The 23,199-nt window shown below is 35.3% G+C and overlaps 1 pseudogene; it reads right to left on the reverse strand.

The window, feature by feature from the left end:
- Window positions 1–4,783: 4,783 nt before the first annotated feature.
- On the reverse strand, window positions 4,784–5,260 carry LOC109373978 (PEST proteolytic signal-containing nuclear protein pseudogene; annotated as a pseudogene).
- Window positions 5,261–23,199: the final 17,939 nt, after the last annotated feature.

Genomic DNA, 23,199 nt, shown 5'->3' on the forward strand with positions numbered 1-23,199 from the left:
TTTTGAATATGACAAGAACAACAAAAGTGGCAGTACTCTTTCATATATATTGTTTTTCTGATAAAAAGTTAAAGACAACATTACATCAATTTGCTTAAAAAATACAAAGATTCTACTTTTTACTCTGTTCTCAACAGAACCTGCACAGTCTTATTTAACGTAGTTTCTAGTTGGTAGTCACAATCAATGGATTCTGGAGGGCATCCAGGCCATTGGCATCATATGCACACCCATTTCAAACCCAATCTCTGTGTTTATTCATATATAAACTAAAGACACTCACAAAAGAGGACTTCCATAACTGCTTCAGAAAGTGGCGAGAATGATGGGATAAGTGTGTTTGAAGCTGGGGATGAGGGGAATGGAGGGTGGGTATTTTGAAAGGGATTAATGGCAATGTGTCTTTTATTGTAATTATTTTTTTCTAAATCCTTAATTGTATTTGTTGTCCACACCTCATATATTCCATTCAAACCTGTGTGAGTATATGTGCGTGTGCACGCACACACACTGACAAATTCCATTCAATATTTGCTCTGCTTTCTTTCTGAACTAATGGAACTTACGTTTAGGTTGGATGACAGGGTTCTCATTATCCTGAGGTCCCTCAAATACAAGCATCCACGGTGGGAGGAGGGAGGATAGTGTCAGTGCTAATGCCTGTTCCAACCTGGTCCGTGGGAGGAAGCTTTGGCAGGGCAGGTAGAACGCTGTGCAGAGAGGGATAGACCTAGGAGAGAAGGGGTCCAGCCCTGCCCACGGTGCCATAACAGCATCAACACTGGAGATTTGCCCTAAAAGGTGCCAACTCCTGTCTAAGGTGCTAGGTGACCCCATGCCCAGCTCTCCTCACTCCGCCTTTTGGTCAGAGTGCTTTGGCGATTAACTAAAGGAGAGATGGTGGCCGTAACAGCAGATCCTTCACTACCTCTACTCCCAAGTCATCCAGGTGGGGCGGAAACTAGCAGAGGACACCAGGGCCTCAAGCCAGCAGAGAAAAAAACAAACAAACAGACAAAAAAAACCATTTTCCTCTCACGCTGCTTGAAACTATTACTACATTTCTCACCATTATTTTTAGCTAAAAATAAATATCGGGCCCAGTAATTCAGACCAAAGAAATCTTAGTAGATATTGGATAAGTTTCCCAGGAAATACCCTTATAAAAGAACAAATTTGGTTTATTAATACTATTTTATCCATTGTCCTAGTTCTGTTCCTTGTTGGAAATATAAATAGGTAGTTGAGGTGAAGACATTTCTTGGGACTATGAAGAGACAAATATGAGGGTGAAGCCCATACATTAAAAATGACAGCGTAACAATGCGGAAGGAGACTGAAGCACTGACGGCATTATGAAGACATTGGTTCAGTCCTAGAGTGACTATATTTGTTTTTCTTGTTGAATGAGAAAATAATAAATCCCAAATTTTGTTTAAGACATTGGTTAGTTGGAAACTTCTGTTACTTATAAATAAAGTGAATCTTCATATGTGAATGTGTGTGTGTGTGTGTGTGTGTGTGTGTGTGTGTGTGTGTGTATAGGTGTAAGGATGGAGAGGAAAACATGTATCATATTTGCTGGCATATAAGACGACTGGGCGTATAAGACGACCCCCTAACATTTCCACTCAAAATACAGAGTTAGTTATATACTCGTCATATAAGACTACCCCCTCTTCCGACCATGCACCCAGTATGGTATCGCGATTCGCGATTTTGCACTATCATACTGGGTGTATGGTCGGCTGTGTGCGATTTTGCGAGTGTGATAAAATCGCATAACAGCAAAATCGCATAACAGCCGAGCATACACCCAGCAGCGCTGCTGATGCCTGAACGGTATGTGGAATGAAGTGGGCGGGCATCGGGAGGCCACTATGGCACGGGGCAAGCACTATGGGCAGTCTATCTGAAGTGTACCTGGCGTATAAGATGACCCCCCACTTGGAGGCATATTTTTCAGGGCCAAAAAATCGTCTTATACGCCGGCAAATACGGTATATGTTTAAAAAAAGGTTAAAAACAAAGCAAGCAAACCAAAATGACCCAAAACACAGAAATAGAGTCCTAAATATATGTGTAAAGGTTTTCTAATACTAATAAATATCAATTCCATTTATTTGTTACTCTACATCATTAATGTACTTCTAAGAGCATTTTCTTATTCAGATTCTCCTTATGTCTTACATATGAAACTCAAGAAATGCATGCATCCCTTCTGAGGGATTTAATCTCATCTGTATTTTTAAACATTTGATAATAAGTTGCTGTATTTGCCATATGAGTGATTAAAACACACTGATGTTCTCAGAATTTTCAATATTTTTCATAGTCAGCTAAGCAATGTGACTTTTTTGGGAAGATATCCATTTGTTTATTTCATTGTTACTATGGAATACCATATCATGATGTATACATTATTTTTCTTAAATAGGGACAGAGTAAAACCTGGAAAAATTGTATTTTAAATAATTGTACTATATCAACTCATCAGGTTAACTCTCCACTGAGTTCCAGTGAAAAACTGAACTAATTTGCATTAGGCCACTGAGACTGAGCCCAAGGTTAACATACCTTGTATTTATGGCACACTTCTCAAAGTTTATTCCTTCAGAGGATTAATTCTTAGCTTATTTCATTGTCAGTTTGTAAGGATCCCTGTCCCTAATTTGAAGTTTCCCTGAAGGCCTTACCGGTGGGCTGGCAGCTCCTCAGCAAGGCAGGTCTCTTGTTGCAGCTCTATTGCTCAGCATGAAGCTAACAGAATAGCGAGTTTCCATATTCATTTCAACTGGAAGACAAAAACAAAATTAAAAACTGGATTTTTGATGTTGTTTGGCCACTAATTATAACATTATTTGTGGTTTCATTATAAAATAATTATTTATTTTGCCCTCATTGATAGTTTTAATGTAAGCACACTATTTAATAGAAAAACTGCCTAAGACACTTTTTTTTTTTTGGTTTGACAAATTTATTGGTATTTTAGTAAAGACATTCATCTCAGTCATTTCTCTCTCCCATCTTGACCTTATGTTAATATTTCATTTGAGTCAAGAAAAGAATATGTAGGAGAGGGATGCTATTTCAACATAAATATTTTACTGTTTAAGGGACAAAAATGAAAAGTTTGCATACATTAAAGCAAGTTAAGTTCATGTATCTTGATATAATTAAATCATGTAACTAAGAACTAATAGTTCTATGCACATTTCCATTGTTTTACTTGGGGCTTACTCTAACTGTAACTGCATGTGAACAAGTGTTAGGAATATATACAGGCTGCTTCTCTTATTACTCATTAAAAAAGCTGAGTTATTACCTAGTTACCACCATAAAGACAGTCTGAAGCTGCCTGCAAATATAACAGTAATTTTCAAGAATATGATTATACAGCATTTTTCTTTAATCTATGACTGTGCCTTTAAAGATGTGTTTAACTGTCACATTAAAAAAGGATTCAGGGGCATTTTGTTTGAATCCCCCTTCTCTGCGGATCTGTGGAGAGCTTTTCTCTTGGGCTTTTTCTCTTATGCTTTTGCAATAAAACTGCTTCTGCTTAAACCTTGAGGAGAAAAAAAAAGGATTCATATACAATACAAAAATACCAAAAACAAAAAAACCCTACAAAATACACCCCTAACAAAGTGGTAGAAGATTCCATAAAATGTTTAAAGATGCATTTTCTTTCCTTATATTTTCAGTACCTAAACCGTGCTTTTGAGAGGCCATAGTTAATACGTATACACTGAAACCATATTATTGTACTAAATAAGAATGCCTATAGTAAGTTCAAATCAAATTGGATTTTACAAGTTAGTAACTTAAATGTTTTGACAAAGTAACAGAAAGTACATGTTTCTCATTTTCCATCTTCATACAATATTGACTTTTTTGGTGTTTGTTATTTTTTAAAAATAAAAACAGCCAAATATTTAAGTACTATGTACATTTAAAATTTTGGGTGGTGGTTTGTATTTTAAAAGAAACAGCTTCCTTATGACTTGCCTCAGGTTCTGGTGGCAAAGCTTACAGGAACTAATTATGACAAAAATCAAGAGAAGCACATTCAAAATACTGATTTACTTTGGTAGCAAATAGTTGTTCTTTGAAGACTAATGAAGGTAGACAAGACCCGTTAAGGTGGAGTGGCCTATTTCAAATACTTAACAGTTTACATAAAATTTTAAAATGCTGTTTTTAAAGAGCTAAGCATCTGTATCCACTGATAGCAGTGCAATATCTAATTTATGACTTGTAACAAAACAAATGACCAGTAGGGAAAAAAGCAATATTGTATCTTTATCTAATTTACTTTCAGTCAATAATAGTCCAATAACAACTTCTTCCCAACACAATACTCCCTTCTCTATAAGGCTGTTCCTGGGAGCCAGAAAGTTTAGGTTAATGAGGAAGTTAAGGTAGACAGTAATTGCTTGCAGTTTAAACAGACAATAACTTTTTGCTTCCCTCTTAGTGTGCTAATAGTTGTCTAAAAAAATATGCACTTCTTAAAAAGGTGCCATTTCTGATTTTTTTAAATTATCTGTAACCTTTGGAAACTAATCACATGAAACTACAGAATTAGCAAATGTCCTGAAATCTGAATATAAAACATAAATTACCTCTAATTTTCAAACTCTTATTTATTAGTGTACTGTTCAATTATAAAAGAAAAAATGCAGCTCCATTGATAGTCTTATACACTTCTTTAAAATAGAAACTGTTTTTAATTTTATATTCACCCTACACCCCAATTTCAAAACATCATTTAATTGTCTTAGTGTTGGACATTTCCAAGATGGGATTTCATATTCCACAGCCATAATTTCTGGTTATCGGAAAACCCATGCTTTCTTTTATTGAAGGAATTTGGTCCTGCTGAAGTTGGTGTATCCCTTCCAATATTCTTCATTCTCATCTTTGTTTCTGGAGGCATTTCCTCTTGTTCACTATCTTCATCTTCATTAAAAGCTGCTGCTACTGGAAAGGTTTTTGGAGCAAGAGTTGAAACAGTTTCTTTAGGCTTACTTGATCCAAGTTTGATGGATATGGCTGAAGCGTTCTTTGTTGTCTGACTACCTATGACAAATCCAAACTTGGAGATCTTTGTAGGCTTTGTTGAGAAGTCTGCAGCTTCTTCTTCAGCTGATCGCTTCTCAGCGCTGCGACTGGAACTTTCCCCTCCATTGCTCCAGTGGCTACAACTCTGTTGTGGCTTTTCAGGCTTCTCCTCTTCCGCCTCCCCATCTGCCATTTTTTTCTACCCCAGCCTCTTCGCTTCAAAACACTTCTTAAATACTGACACAAATACATTTCTTTTTAACGATTATTAGGGGCCAAAGGAGAAAATGCTATAATATGTTTATCTAAGATTTTTTTTCAACTTCAATATATGCTGATATACCAAATTTCGCTCAACAGTTTATTTCTATTTTAGCATTATTTTGCACAGAGATTATATTTTGCGAGACTTTTATTCTTTAAAAAAATTTAAGACTGGTCTATGGTTTAGCAGATAGTTTATCTTGCAGAATGTTCCACGTGCACTTCAGAAGAATGTATACCTTCTTTGCTGTTTTGGTATTCAGTGTACTGTCTTTTAGGTCAAGATGGTTGATATTTCTGTACAAGTTTCCTAAATATTTGTTATTTTCTTTTTAATTGTTCTACCAATTACTAAGAATGGAATACGGAAATCCAACTTATTGCTAAATTATCTATTTCTGGTTCAGGTCAAGATGGCAGAGTAGGTAAACCCTGTACTTGCCTCCTTCAATGACGCCATCAAAATTAGAACTAAATTATAGGATAATCAACCTGTAGAACCAACTGAGGACTAGCTAAACAGGCTTCCTATAACAGAGGATGTGAAGAAGCCTCTGAGACTTGTAGGAGGGGTGGAGATGCAAAACGGGATGGCTCTACACATGGGTAGTAGTTCAAAATCAGGAGGGGTATAACAGCTGCAGAAGTGCCCTCTGAGAAATGAGGGTCTCAACCCACACCAGGCTTCCCAGCCTGAAGCATGACTGCTGAGAAAAGCAGTTCCCACAATATCTGACAGTGAAAAACAATGGGGATACCATCCATCCTGGTGAGACAGAAGGCTGCTGGAAACCCAGACATCCTTGTAAAGGTCCCGTGCACAAACTCTCTTGCTTGAAGGCACTCACCCTCGGCTCCAATGGACAGATGTCAGCTCCAGAGGCATCAAAGACATTCAGTGAGAAAATGAGTTGTGTGGCCTCGAAGCAAGGGATGAAAGAACAGTTGCTGTAGTCCTTGTGTTGAGTCCTTGATGGCTAGACACCATCTTTCTTGTGTTGAGACCCACCCACACATGCCCAAATCTGCATCTGCATTGGCCTGGTGAACTCCACTCGTGTAATCCTGATGATTCCCTGAGACCTAACCCCATCCAACTCACACACTACCGAAGGCTCTTTTGGGGGGAGTTAGCTGGCCTTGGCCTGTATTGCTGTCTTTCTTCAAAAGTTCTCAAAGTTCCACAGGCTCCAGGCAGGTGGCTGCTGACCTCAGTGTGCCTTTTGTAGAGTGGCATAGGCTCAGCAATGGTGTCAGATCTGGATATGCGTTAACCTACTGAATACCACTCACCTCACCCAGGTGACTCCGAGGCCCTGCCTCATGCAACTCACATACCTCCCAAGACTATTTCAGTGGCTGAAAATTATGGACAGCCACCAGGTGGTGGAAGGCCTCAGGGTGCCTTGAGCCTTTTGCTGAGCAGCCCCAGGCCCAGTAGTGGCAGCTAGCTTTGGTTCACAGTGTGGCCTCTTCCATGTGCCTACATGTCCAGCAGAGGCAGCAACCAATGATGGATGGCATTGTAGCTCTTACTAGGTAGCCCCAGGCCAGTCACAGGAAGTGGCTGACATTGGCCTGTACTGAAGGCCCTCCCAAAAGACCCCAGGACCAACACACTCAGTGGCTAGCTTTAGAGCACAACAGTGCATCACCTGATTACCCGACAAACAAGCACACTCAAAGGGTGGTTTCAGCAGGAACCAGAGACCATTGGGGCAAATCTCACTCCATGGGGTCACCTCCCCCACAGCAGCTTGTATGCTGTGGCCAATCCTCACAGATATGAAACCTGAGGGTTAATCCCACCCACTTATATGCTAACAGAAATCAAGGCTCAATTACAATAGGACACACACATTCTACACAAAGGACACACCTGTAGCACCTTGCTAAAGTGATCAGGAAGACTGGGCCACTGGGCCCCACAGAACATCTACTACATAAGGCCAACCTACCAAGACTGGGAAACAGCAGATCTACCTAATCACAGAAACAAAAATAGAGAGTAGCCAAAATGAGGAGGTGAGGAAACAAGTCTCAAATGAAAGAACAGGAGAAAACACCAGAAAAACAACTAAACAAAATGAAGGCAAGCAATCTACAAGATACAGAGTTGAAAACACTGGTTATAAGGATATAAGCTCAAGGAACTTAGTAAGAACTTCAACAAAAAGATAGGAAGCATAAAAAAGTCCATAAAAGCAAACAAACAAACAAAACACATTAAAAAAAGCAGTCAGGAATGAAGAATACAATATCTGAAATGGAAACTCTACTAGAAGGAACAACTGATTAGATAAAGTAGAGAATCAAATCAGTGATTTGTAAGACAAGATAGCAGAAGACACCCTATTGAAACAACAAAAAGTAAAACAAACAATGAGGACATAAAGGAAGAGATTGACAGTAATACAGTCATAGTAGGAGACTTGAACACCCCATTGACACCAATGGGTGAATCTTCCAGAAAGAAAATCAACAAGGAATTAGCAGCCTTAAATTACACACTAGACCAAATGGATTTAAGTAATATTTTAGAGCATTTCACCCCAAAGCAGCATATACATTTTTTTTCAAGTGAACTTGAAACGTTTTCCAAGATAGACCTCATGGTAGGCCACCAAAGTCTCAGTTAATTTAAGAACATTGAAATAATATCAAGCATCTTCTCCAACATTGGTATGAAACTAGAAATCAATTACAAAGAAAAAACCGGAAAATGCACAAACAGGTGGAGGCTAAATAACATGCTATGAAGTAATGAATGGGTTAACAATGAGATCAAGGAAGGAATCAAAGTATACCTTGTACAAATGAAAATGAAAACAAAACAACCAAAAATCTATAAGACACAGTAAAAGCAGTCCATAGAGGGCAATTCATAGCAATGCAGGCCTATGTCAAGAAACAAGAACAATCTCAAATAAACAATCTAACCTTACTCCTAAATAAAAAGAACATGAAGCAAAGCCCAAAAAGAATATAAAAAAAGAAATATTAAAGATCAGAATGGAAACAAATAAAATAGGGACTAAAAAAATAATACAAAGGATCAACGAAACTGACAACTGGTTCTTTGAAAAGATAAACAAAAAAGATAAACCTTTAACCAGACTCATCAAGAAACAAAGAGAGGACCCAAATAAATAAAATCAGAAATGAAACAAGAGAAGTGACAACTGATACCACAGAAGTACAAAGGATTACAAGAAAATATTATGAATAATTATATACTAACAAATTGGACAATCTGGAAGAAATGGATAAATTCCTAGAAACGTACAATCTTCCAGGACTGAATCAAGACAAAACAGAAAGTCTGAACAGGCCAATGACTACTAATGAAATTAAATCAGTAATAAAAAACTACCAAAAACAGAAGTCTTGGAACAGATGGCTTCACAAGTGAATTTTACCAAACATTCAAAGAAGAATTAATACCCATTCTTTTCAAGCTATCAAAAACAAAAAAAGAAAAAAGTAAGGCTCCAAGCTCATTTGGTGAGGCCAGCATTACCCTGATTCCAAAACCAGACAAAGGCATTACAGAGAAAGAAAATCATATGCCAGTATCCTTGGTGAACATAGATGTGAAAGTCCTCAATACCATATTAGCAAACCAAATTCAGCAATACATTACAAAGATCATGCATCATGATCAAGTGAGATTTATTCCTGGTATGCAAGTTCAATACCACAAATCAATCAACATGATACACCACATAAACAAAACGAAAGATAAAAGATCATATGAAGATAAAATGATCCTATCAGTAGATGCAGAAAAAGCAATGACAAAATCCAGCATACATCTATGATAAAAACTCTCAGCAAAGTGGGAATAGAGGGAACATACCTCAACATACTAAAGGCCATATGTGACAAACCCACAGCTAACATGGTATTCAACAGAATAAAGCCAAAAGTGTTTTGCTTAGGATCAGGATAGAGACAAGGATGTTCACTTATATCACTTTAATCAACATAGTACTGGAAGTCCTTGCCACAGCAATCAGATAACAAAACGAAAGACAGGACATCCAAATTTAAAAGAAAGAAGTAAAACTGTCATTATTTACAGACAACATGATACTATATATAAAGAACCCTAAAGATTCCACCAAAAAACTATTAGAACGGATAAATAAATTCAGTAAAATAACAGGATACAAATTGATAATCGGAAGTTGGTTGCATCTTTATATACCAATAACAAACTATCAAAAAGAGAAATTAAGAACACAGTCCCATTTCCACTGAAAGAAAGAAAGAAAGAAAGAAAGAAAGAAAGAAAGAAAGAAAGAAAGAAAGAAAGAAAGAAAGAAAGGTAACCAAGGAGGTAAAAGACATATATTTAGAAAACTATAAGACTCTGAAGGAAGAAATTGAAGAAGATAGCAAACAAATGAAAACCTATAATGTGCTTATGGATAGGAAAAATTTACATCATTAAAATGTCCATACTATCCAAATCTATGTATAGATTCAATGCAATCTCTATCAAAATAACAATGGCATTTTTCATAGCATTAGGGAACAAATAATCCTAAAATTTATATGGGACCACAGGAGACCCCAATTAGCCATAGCAATCTTAAGGGAAAAAAAAAAAGTTGGAGGTATAATGCTACCTGATAGCAAACTATACCACAAGGCTATAGTAATAAAAACAGCATGGTACAGGCATAAAAACATACATAGATCAGAGGGCCCAGAAATCAACCCATGCCCATTATGTTCAATTAATCTATAACAAAGGAGGCAATAATATGCAACAGGGTAAAGTCAGTTCGATAAATAATGTTGCAAAAACTGGACAGATAACATGCAATAAAATTAAACTAGACCACCTTATTCTACCATAATCAAGAATAAACTCAAGTGCTTGCTGAGTGGCTTAGTTGGTTAAGAGTTTGAGCTCTGAGCAACATGATTGCTGGTTCATTTCTACATGGGCCAGTGAGCTGTGCCCAAACTGACCTGCCAACGGGTGGCAGGATGGCTCATTTGGTGAGAGCACATGCTCCTAACAACATTGCCAGTTGAACTCCCACATGGGATAGTGGGTTATGCCCACCTGCAACTAAGATTGAACACAACACCTTGAGCTGAGCAGTTGCAAGCTGCTGACAGGTGGCTGGATGGCGACTGGACTTGGAGCTGAGCTAGCTGCGCCCTCCACAGCTAGGATTGAAGGACAACAATTTGGCTGTTCCCCTTCCCAAATTCCCCAGTAAAATGCTTTAAAAAAAGAGAAAAATTAATGATGCTTACCAACTAAACATAATCAGATAAAAAAATGAACTCAAAATAAATTAAAGACTTAAATGTAAGACCTGAAACCATAAAACTCCTAGAAGAAAACAGGCAGTAAATTATCTGACATTGCTTTTAGTAGTATTTTTTTTCCTGATATATCTCCTCTGGTAAGGAAAACAAAAGAAAAAATAAACAAATGGGACCTCATCAAAGTAAAAAGTTTTTTCACAGCAAAAGAGTAGAACAAAAAGACAACCTATTGAATGGGAGCAAATATTTGCCAATGATACATCTTAAAAGGTATTAATGTCCAAAATTTATGAACAACTTCTTCAACTTAATACCAAAAAAATCCCATAAACAAACAAACAAAAAATCCAGTTATTAAATGGGCAGAAGACCTAAACAGACATTTCTCCAAAGGGAACATACAGATGATCAATAGACATATGAAAAGATGTTTGATGTCATTAATCATCAGCAAAATAGAAATTAAAACCACAATGAGAGATCGCTTCATACCTATTAGAATGGCTATCATCAATAAGTCAACAAACAGGGCCGACCTAGTGGTGCATTGGTTAAGAGCTGGATTGGGATGCCAGAGGGCCCCAGTTCAGATCCTGCATATGAGGGCCAGTGACACTGCCCTCTACAGCTAAGATGGTGAACAACAGCTCAACCTGGAGCTGGGCTGCTGTGAGTTGCCAGCGATGGTATAGGCTGCAGCCCCTGCTGCAGTGGGTTGCCATGGGCTACTGTGTGTAGCCAGCAGCCAGCGTGAGCGGCCGTCCAGAAGCCGGTGACTGATCTGCCTCACCTGGGAAGAGCGCAATGATGGTGCCAACTTGGGCCAGTGAAGCAACATCCTTCACAACTAGACTGAAGAAAAAAAGGACAGCAACTTGTCTGTTCCCCTTCCCCCAATTCCCCAATAAAAATCTTAAAAAAAAAATAAGTCAACAAACAGCAAGTGTCAACTGAGATGTGAAGAAAAGGGAACCCTTGAGCACTGTTGGTGGGATTGCAAATTGGTGCAGCCACTATGGAAAACAATATGGAGTTTCCTCAAAAAATTAAAAAAATAGAGCTATCTTATGAACCAGTAATTCCACTTCTGGATATTTATCCAAAGAAATCAAAATGCTAATTTGAAAAGGTATATGCATCTCTATGTTCATTGCAGCATTATTTTCGAAAGCCAAGATGCAGAAGCAACCTAAGTGTCCATCAATAGACAACTGGATATAGAAATGAATATGAATAATACTTGGCTATAAAAAAAGAATAAATCTTACCATTTGAAAAAAACATGGATGGACCTAGATAGTGTTATGCTAAGTGAAATAAGTCAGACTGACTGAGAATTCAAATACCATATAATCTCACTTATATGTGGAATCTAAAGAACAAAATAAATGAACAAACAAAACAGAAATAGAGTCACAGATACAGAGAACAGAGTGCCAGATGGGTGGGAGGCTGGGAGTTTGGTCAAAAAGATAAAGTGATGAACAAGTACAAATTGGTAGTTACAGAATAGCGACGAGATGTAAAGTACAGTGTAGAAAATATAGTCACTAATATTGTAACAACTATGTATGGTGATAGGTGGGTAGACTTATTGGGGAATCACTTCATAAATTATAAATGTCCAACCACTATGCTACTAATATAAAATAATATTTAATGTCAACTGTAATTGAAAAATAAAAAAAAATAAATTCTAGATTTCTGTTTTCTATTATTAGTTTTAGTTTTACATATTTTTGTGCTCTGCAGTTATTGTAGGTGCATATATGCTTATAATTGTTATTCTTTCCTTTTTATCATTATGCAAATTCTCTCATTTTCTCTTGTAATAATTATTATCTTAAAGACTATTATTGTCTGAGATTAGTATAGCCACTCTCTCTCTCTCTCTCCTTTGGTTACATTTACATGAGATATACATATATTAACATCCATTTACTTTCAACTTATTTATTTATTTGAATCTAAAGTATATCTTTGTAGACAGTATATATTTGTCACTGTATTTATAACATAATCTTTGTCCAACATATGAGCCCCCTCCAGGACAATTTCTATAGAATGATTTTTCTCCTCTTATTTATGAAAAACATTTTCCTATTCCTTTGCATTTCTTAACATTTTGTTTGAAACTGGACGATACAATAATGCAACGTGGAAACGAGTTCAGATTCTCCTTCACTCTCCAGAGTTTGTCCTTACTCGTTGTTGTTGTTGTTGTTATTGCTATTAGATTGTTGACTGTGTTTCCTGAACCAATTCTGGAAAGTTTGTATTCCCTGTCATATGCAGTCAATGAAGTATCTACATGGTTAGTTTATTGGTTAGCTAGTGATTGTTCAGAAATTTCCTTAATTGCCTTGTATCAATAAGTCTTCTACCTTAGCCAAGTGGCTGTGTGTGTGTGTGTGTGTGTGTGTGTGTATTGGGATATACTTTCAATTAGGAATATATCAGAGTTCTTCAAAGTTCCCTAGGGGGCTTGTTTTTGACAAATGCCCTGGGGATAGAACCTTTTTTCCATGGAGGGTACTCCTAGTCAGGTGACTTATTGAAAATGTCATCTGAATGGCCTTTTCCAAAGGACCATAGTTAAGTCAAATAGTGACAATGCCTGGGAGGAGGGCTTTTTAAGGTACTCCAAACCTGATTCATGTGTTGCAATGGCTGAAAGTTTGCTGGGTTTTATCATTACCATAATTGTAAGTGTCTTGGTTTTCAAGACTACCATAGAGCAGTGGAGAGGAATGAAGACAGGGCAAGTTAAATTTTGTAAGTCCCACTTCCTAGTGAGTCTAAGTAGTTTTTTCTTGAATAAATTCTCTTCAGATTGTATGAAGGTTGGATCAGACACAAAGACATTTTTTTGTCTTGTTCTTTTGTTGCTTTCAGTTTCATATCCCACATGTCAGTGAAATCATATGGTTCTTGACTTTCTGACTTATTTGGTTTAGCATAATAATCTCAAGATCCATCCATGTTGTTACAAATGGCACTATTTTATTTTTTATGGCAGAATAGTATTCCATTGCGTATATATATATACTACATTGTCTTTATCCAATCTCTATCGAAGGACACTTTTGTTGTTTCCATAGAGAGTAGTTTAGTGGTTACTAGAGGATAAGGGGTAAGGGGTTGGTAGATGAGGGTAAAAGGGATCAAATACATGGTGATGGAAGAAGAACTGACCCTGGGTGGTAAACACACAATGTGATATATAGATGATGTATTACAGAATTGTACACTTGAAACCTATGTAACTTTACTAACCATTGTCACCCCGATAAACTTTAAAAAAGAAAAAAGAAAAAGGTAATACCTTAAAAATAAAAATGAATTATTACTCAAATCAGTAGTAGGAACCAGAGTATTGGCATTTTAACTGATTTATGAAACCCAGTTCCAACAGGGTAGCTCAAATGGATCCCGATGACACCTATACACATAGTAGTTGGTTATAGGGGAGAACACCTAAGCTTAGGGAACCAGAAATTTTTCTAATGGGAAGCAGGTGTGCCTACCCTTTCCACCAGGTGTAAATACTATCTTGATTAAAATGAGCAGTTAACATGTGTACTTAGCTTTGGAAGGTGACATCATCTTTATCATCCAAACCTGAGAGCAAACCTGCCCTTTGCTCCAGAGAGATTCTATCTCTGTCTTCTAAGACTGTCCAATAAACAACATATTTGAAACAATATTTCAAAAGAAAGGGCAGTCAGTGTTTTTTTCATGAGACATACAGAAACCTAAAAGACACGTGGATAACTGTCTCCCAATAATCTGCATGTTACTTTTCCTAGTAAAGCCTGACTTTTTTCTTGTGTAACTTGCCATTTGATATATGTATTCTTTTATAACTTTTCAAGTGTTAAGTGTCACCCCAATAAACTTTAATTTAAAAAAAGATGGGCCGGCCGAATGGCGCGATGGTTAAGAACTGGCTTGGGACGCCAGAGGGCCCCAGTTCGGATCCCACATATGAGGGCCAGTGACACTGCCCTCTACAGCTAAGATGCTGAACAACAGCTCAACCTGGAGCTGGGCTGCTGTGAGTTGCAGGCGTCGGCGTAGGCTGCAGCCCCTGTGACAGTGGGTTGCCATGGGCTACCGTATGTCACCAGCAGCCAGCGTGAGCGGCCAGCAGCCGCAGTGAGCGGCCGTCCAGAAGCCGGTGACTGATCTGCCTTGCCTGGGAAGAACTCAATGATGGTGCCAACTTGGGCCAGTGAAGCAACGTCCTCCACAACTAGGCTGAAGACCAAAATGACAGCAACTTGTCTGTTCCCCTTCCCCAATTCCCCAGTGCTGTTCCCATCCCCCCAATTCCCCAATAAAAATCTTTAAAAAAAAGAAAAAAAGAAAAACAATTTTTTACCATATACTTGATGTCTAATTCTATTTATCTAAAGTTCAACAGATCATAATATGAATAACATATGATTAAGGGAAAAAAAAACATAAGACAAAATGATTAAGAACAGCAAAGAAATAATAGACAAAAATTTCAAGGTACATGTATCTGCTGAAGAGTATAGAGTCAGGAAGCAATTCACAAAGTCTTGTATGGGATTAGTAACATTCTATACTTAACCTGGGTACTGATAAATATTTTCCCCTGACAAATGTTAGCTATCATATTTTATACACATTGATCAATATTTAATAAGAATAATCAAATTTCTATTAAAAAATTCAATCTTGATAATATTACAATATAAAAGATTGTTTTTTTAAAAGTGATATATATATATATAATATATATATATATATATATTATATATAGTTTGCATAGTATGAAATTAATTATATTCAATGGTCATATACTACCCCACCTATGCTAAATATGGGTTTTTCCAAATTCACACTATTGATCATAAAAGGTGACAGTCAAATAGCTGCTTATTTGGTAAACCTTTAGTGTATTCATGGATTTGCTGATGTTGCCTATAATTTGTGGTTGTAAGGAATACTACATGAGTCAGACTGCTGCAAAAATTATTACCAAATTGTGAAACAAATATAAATCACTTCCCACTGATCAGAAACAGAAGAATGCTGTAGATGAATTGCGGTTAGGTTTGAGTAAAGGCATAACTATAATTAGGTTAATTTTATTGGGAAATAATTTATTTTTTATCTCTTAATTATCATGTTTATAAAATTATGGAAACTAAACCTAAGTATATGCAGCTAAAGCATTTCAGGATACACAAGTCATATAATTGTACCTCTGGAAGAATATGTATCTCAAAAAATGTAGGACATTTTTGTCCTACAAAAAATGTAGGACAGAACAAATTATTAAATGTAAATTATAGTATTTTGTGAGTGATTTTTAATTTTTTTGCCAATTTATCCACTTATCATAATAGGATTTATCTGTTTCAATATCAAATTATATAAAAGGAAATTTCATTATAAAATACCAAAAATATATTACCATTTTTCTTATTTTCTATTATGACAATTCCACTTCCTGTTTATGTGACAATTCCCTCTTGTTTCAGAAAACAGTGGACAGTTTTGTAATATCCTTAAGCATCCAGAGATTCCTGATGCACTTAAGAAATGGATTAAATTCCCATTATAGTGCTTTACGATGAATTTTATAAAGCTCACTGCAACATATTCATATTAAAATCATACTAAAAGTAGCATAATGCTTGATAGTATTGCTAAGTCAGTGTGAATATTGAAACATTTTTAAGGGGCAACTTAAAATGTCAATGTGCTCCTTTCCTTTTTTTTTTAGCTGTGTGACTGAATTAGTTATTTAAAACCTCAATTTTTAAATAAATGGGTCTCAATTTCTGACCTTTAAAAAAAGAAACTAAAAAAATAGCATTATAGGGTTGTTTTGAATATTCAATAGAATATATGCATATTAAAACATCTCATGTAGCCTCTGTAAAAATGCAGGTGCTCAGTTATCAGTGAATAATATCATGTTTTTCTTTTACATTTCAAAAACTGCAGATAACAGAAAAATTAAGATAGGGGAGAATGAGATTATGTGTGGTGTGTGTGTAATTCTGAGAGGAATAAAAACACTTTGAAAAGTTTAAGAACAATCAAATTAGGGGAAAGAAATAGTCTGTACAATGAATGAGGGGCTTTGTCTTCAGCAGATTTTCATTAGCACATATTCTGCACATTTTAGATTCAGTATTAAAAACAAATAATGAACTTGAGTGCATTCATGACATAAGTGATATTGGTGTTGAACTCTATATTTGATTGATTAGTATTCCTACACTGTCCTATTTTTATTTACCTAAACAAATGCTATTGAGAAAGAAAAATCAGCATGTATTAATAATATCTCATTGGTGTCTGCTGTGAAAAATTTAATTTTATTGCCCCAAATTCTTAGTATTTGAGACAAGCGCCACATTATACCAAAGTCAGCAAGAATGTAGAATTTTGCAAATTTGGTAAAACAATTTGGTTTCTAATATATTCATGTTTGAATTACATGGACATTTTGTATTTCATCTATAAAGAAAATATACTTTTTTCTATTTTATTTTTTGTGTGTTAACCATAGTTGTGAAATATATGCTGTACTCACCAGAAAGGAAAAACTCAGGGGAAACAAACATCAGAAATCCATGATCCTATATTTTGATAAAATTAAGCATTGTTTACTCATCGTATTTACCATAGTTAGCAAGAATTTAAATTTTTAGATAGGGGAAAAGTCATTTTCCAAGTAGTCCATGTTCAAATCTTAATGATTATGGTATTCAAAAATTATTAAATATACCATTGACTAATTAATTGCCTATAAAGTATCAGAGTTGAATTGCAACTTGTATTTAATTGTGTGAAAAAAATTGAGGCTCAAAACACTTTTTAATAAAGTAGCTTTTTAACAATGACTCATTTCATCATTAATGCTAGACTAACTAGAGTTGGACATGGTTGGTAACATTTCTAAGAATTTACTTTTATTAGAATTTAATTCATATCAATATTCTACTAGTATGAAGATAAACCTATTGAGAAGGAAAATCTTTACCAACCTGCTACATTCTAATATGACCTTGTTTTCACCTGACCATAAAGATTCTGCATCAAAAGGACTAAGGGAAAATGAGGAACAAAGAGGCAAATTATCAGTTTAAGGCTCTATATTTTGATAACTGGAACTACCAAGGACATTTGAGGACTGATTCTGATTCACCAGTGGTCTTGGGCACTATACCTGAACTTTTTATGTGGCACTTTCACAGTGAAATGAACATAATAGTTTCAACTAAGAGCATATGGGGAGAATTAAAGGAGAAAATGTTTGTAAAGCATTTTGAACGTTGGTATTATAAGCACTCAATAAAGGCAAGTTACTAAAACTCATAATGCACACAACTTTTTCAGGCTCTCTTTAAATTATATGATCCTAGATTTCCCCTGACAAGAAAACAGAAGGCAGAGATTAGAGCACTACAGTAATACCTTGGTTTGCAAGCATAACTGGTTCCAGAAACAAATTAGTGCTTCTAAAATTTTCATGGGTATCTCATTAATAATGCAGATTCTGACTGAGGTGGGGTGTGAGTTTCTTCATTGTCTAACAAGCTTCCTGGTAATGCTGACACTTCTGGTTCCTGGGACCACACTTTGAAGAGCAAGGCAATCGAGCTCCTCCTGGTTTAAAAAGTGCAGTAGTCACAGGAAGCCCCACAGATTACAGGCAAATATCTGTACCTGCTCTAAAATCATCAATTTGAAGGATGCTTACAGGTTAGGAGAGGTGTAAAAAGTTGTAGAAAGCTAAAGGCTCATTTGTGCTTTATCCTCCGTTCCAATGGACTCCTTTTAGGATCGCTGTGGGGATGATAACCCAAGAGCTGTTTCCTAGGGGTGGATGACAGTGCATCATATGGCAAAGATTTTTCACTACATTTCCTCCCAGGCTGTGTAGACATGCCACACTAAAAAAAAAAATAAAAATAAAAACCACTCTGAACTGACAAAGCTTGGCTCACATATAGAAAACATTTTAGATGTATTTCAGCCTTTCAAAACAGTTGTATCCAAGAACAGTTTTATCAAAAAAATCATAGCTACATGTAGGAGCTGTCAATTGTTTCATCACAGATAAAATCATTCTACATTGAAAAACAAAAAAGATTTCCTAGCATATAAATTCAAGTATTTTTATTTACTTTGCATGTAAATAGACACTTTCATTCCTGGTAGGGGGGAACCAAAAACTTGCCTCTTCATGGGAAGACACTTTAACAATTTTTGGTTTAAAATTTTGTTTTTTAAAATATTCTTTCCTGTGGGGTTTGTATAATCTTACTCACAGAACCTTGCAGTTAGATGTCACCTAAGGAGTATTAGCCTTCCCACTCACTTCCTTTCTCCAAAAAAGCAACACAAACATATATACATACCAAATCATCAAGAATCTCAAGGTTTAGGCAGTTGTTTCACTTGCATCCACTATGTTTAGAGCATTTCTTTCCATTTACCAGTTCAGAAGGAAAATAAAGGAAACAACAATGACGACAAAACCACCTCCAGGAAAACAGAGCTACATTCCATAAGCTTTAATTGTCAGTTATAGAATTCTGCCTTCCCCCTACAGAGAACTCTTCACACTGCAACTGACCTTGACTAGTTCCCCACCCCAACATCTGAGTTTTATGTCTACTGATAAATTATTAACAGACAGCACAATGCCTAGCAACCAATATTTGTTGACTGAATAAATGTTAATTCAGAGATGGAATGATCACTTCATAGTAGGGAAACTCAGTAACATTTGGAATGAATAAAAGTTTACAAACATTTATTTAGAGAAAATTATTACCCTGAAGTAAAATCATTTATTTATAATTCTTACTCAGTGGTTTTAGTGAATCTTTCCCACATGAAAGCCATTGAAACATTTGTCAAACATTTGACCAAAGTCTTCACATGATCTCTACATTTGCAATTTTTCTTCATCATATGGCTTAGTTTGAAGGTAGAAATCTTTGCAAACATGCTGACTTTCTATGGGTTTTTGCCAAGTTTAAACATTTCTTGCTATCCATGATTCAGGCAATTTTTTATTTTATCTTTTCCTGTGCTACCTACCTAGCTTCTACTAATAATAATGCAGAATTTTTAGACTAAATGAAATCTTTTACTTTGAACTTATATAAATGGTTCTAGTTTTGAGACCAATGAAAACTTTGTTAATATTGCATTTGCAATGAGGCATATGGATTTGCCCTTCAAGTTTTATCCATGTTTATTATGAGCATGAATTTTATTTCATTCAAACCATTGACAGAAATTTAGAGCTCTTTAAGTACAGGATCATATAGCCCCATATCTGAATTTTATTCTAATGATGTTTCAATATTCTAGTACAGTAAATATTTCCATTATAACAATATTGAATGTGCCAAATGTAGTCATAACACTATAAGAACACTAAAAATTCTGGGCTGTCATTTCTTAAAAATACTTTTATCAAACTTTTTCAAAAAAGAGAATTCTAGTTTCCCACACTTTGTTGTAGTGCTGATTGATGCACACTAACATATAAGCTTTATGTTAGCTGATAAGTTATTAAGAGATAACATAGTGCCTAGCAACTGACATTTGTTGAATGAATAAATATTGATTGTACTGAACCATGCACACACATTCTATGTAGATACACCTTGTGTTCAACTGCAAGATAGTTGGCAGGTCAAGACTGCAGTCCCTGAGAAATTTATGCTCTACAAGCTGACTTATATCCACAAGTGTAGCTCCATTAGTATTATGGTATCACCAACTGTAATAAATGGTTAGACAGAATGCTTAACACAGGATAAGAGATAGGCTATAAGATTAATAATCTTATATTAATCATTATCATGATCATCATCATCTTCCTGATCAGGACTGGGATGGTTATGAGTTAGTCATTTAGTTACAACTTAAATCTTTCATCTTAATTCATAATGGTGTAACTATCTGTTCTATAAAAGACAAGGAGAAGCTGACCTCCATTGTCTTTCCTATCAGAGAATTTCTAACGACCCATATGCATTACAGAGACATAATTGTAAGAGAATAATTCAATGTTTGACAGGTTCCATGGCAAATTTCCTGGATTTTTATACTGAATTTTCCTCCACACTGTCCTATCATAAAAATTCCTTAATCTTTATTCCATAACTACTGCAGAACATTAGTGAAACCCAATGTCTATATTGTTAATACGTGTTTTCTTCAAAAAAGGGACCAGTTTGCAATACACATATAATTTTAACCTTGGTGTCAGTGGTTGAGAAAGTTATGTTTGTATTGTTTAATATGTAATATAGATAAAAAATAAGTGAAAAGTTGAACAAATCAATGTCCAACCTTAAATATTTATGCCAATATCCAACTATTGCAACCTTTAGTCCTTATTTTCTCCATATCTCCTACTCAGTGGATTTCTTTGCTTCTTTTCTTTTCTAACCTCAGCGATCAATTATTTATTTAGTGCTATTGTTTCATTTCATTTCTATTTGTATAAAACTTGCCCTATTTATCACACTCAAGTTTCTCATGTTCCTAGCCTATCCTATCCTATCCATAACTTCTTGAACAAACTGATAAAATTTTAAACCAGAGGTATATACAGTGATATAAACATTAATATTATTCTGTATTATACTGTAAAGTAAAAGTGAGTGTAGATAAACAGTTTATGACATTTATCATCCCTGAAGGGGATAACCACAAATTATAATTCATTTTTTATAAATAAAGAAAATAAGATGAAATATGTGTAAAAAAACTTCAGTTTTTTTCAGCCCAAAGTTACCTTTATTAAATAAGACTACCAAAAAGGAAGATAATCAGTATACAGCACTTTAAAAAATTTATTCGTTTCAGGTGTACAAAACAACATAATGAGTAGACATTTACACACCTAACAAAGTGATAACCCCACCAAGTCTACTACCCATCTGACACCATACATAGTTATTACAATACCACTGACTATATTCCCTATGCTGTACTTTACATCCCATGACTATATATATATATCCATATATCCATATATATAAAACTAATTTACTATAAACTAATTTATGCCCTCAAATTTGATAACATAAGTTAAATGGACCAATTCCTTGAAAGACACAATATGCCACTCACACTGGAAGAAATAGATAATCTGAATAGGCTTATATCTATTAAAGAAATTGAATCAATAATTAAAAAAACCTTCTAAACAGAAAGCACCAATCCCAGATTGATTCATTGGTGAATTTTACCAAAATTTAAGGAAGAAATTATACTAATTATCTACAATCTCAGAAAACAGAAGCACAGGGAATACTTCCTAACTGATCCTATGAAGCCAGCATTATCCTAATACCAAAAATCAGACAAAGAAATTATAAGAAAAGTATCCACCAATATCTCTCTCAAATACAGATGTAAAAATCCTCAACAAAATATTAGCAAATTGAATCCAACAATGCATAAAAATAATCATACACCACAAGTGTTAATAAATGGGATTTATCCCAGGTTTGCAAGGCTGGCTCAACATTAGGAAATCAATTTATGTATACATCACACAAAGAAGCTAAAGAATAAAAATAACAAGGTTACATCAATAGTGCAGAAAAAGGTTTCGACAAGATCCAACACCAATTCATGATTTAATAAAAAAAATCTTCAGAATACTAAGAAGAGAAAATATAGTCTTATCTAAGAGACTGGAAAAACAAATAACAAAACAAATCTGGAACTCTGAAATTTTACTTCTAGATGTGTTCACAGAAAAATGCTCCTAAGTACATATAAGGATGTACGCAGAGGAATGTTTATTATAGTAGTTTGTTAGAGTAAAAAATTAAAAACAATCTAAATGTCTATAAGATGAATAAATGGTGATATTTTAATGTGACGGAGAGCCACACAGCAGTGAAAATAGTGAACCAGAATTGTATGTATCAATACATATATATATATATCCTCAAAACAAAATGTCCACTGAAAAAGTGTTACATAGCAAGATATGCACAATAAAATATTATATATTTATATTATAAAGCCTCCAAATCTTTCATATGTAATGCTTGTGATTATAGCAACATACTCAAATTAGATTAACAGATCATTCAAATTTTCATCACCAAATGTTTGTTAATGATTCCTTTTTGAGAGTAAAGTAGTAGACTAGAATGATGAAGGTCTGCATAGGAGGACTCAATTTAGATTTCATTTATCTTTAAGAACACTAAACACTTTGTAAACTAACATGGCAGCCATGGAAATGCACCTTTCAGAGCTGCTGATTCAGCTGCTGTAATCTGAAATCTACATGTAAATTTATGCTAATGTGGCACTTCCTACAGGCTGCCCCTACCTCCAGTGACTGAGCATAATAAGGAATAGTAAGGCAAATCTGTATGTGGGATATGTGCCACTTCTCTTATAGGTGACTTTGGTTCCAGCAATCCCTGTCAGACTTGGCAAAACTTAAAACTGTAATATAGTCTATGGCATTGTTTTCTTCTTTCCTTCCCTCCATTTCCTTTGCACAGAGTTCAAAGTGCACCATGGTCCAAT

This window comes from Hipposideros armiger, unplaced genomic scaffold, assembly GCF_001890085.2.
Source record: "Hipposideros armiger isolate ML-2016 unplaced genomic scaffold, ASM189008v1 scaffold_766, whole genome shotgun sequence".
In the NCBI taxonomy this organism is placed as follows: domain Eukaryota; kingdom Metazoa; phylum Chordata; class Mammalia; order Chiroptera; family Hipposideridae; genus Hipposideros; species Hipposideros armiger.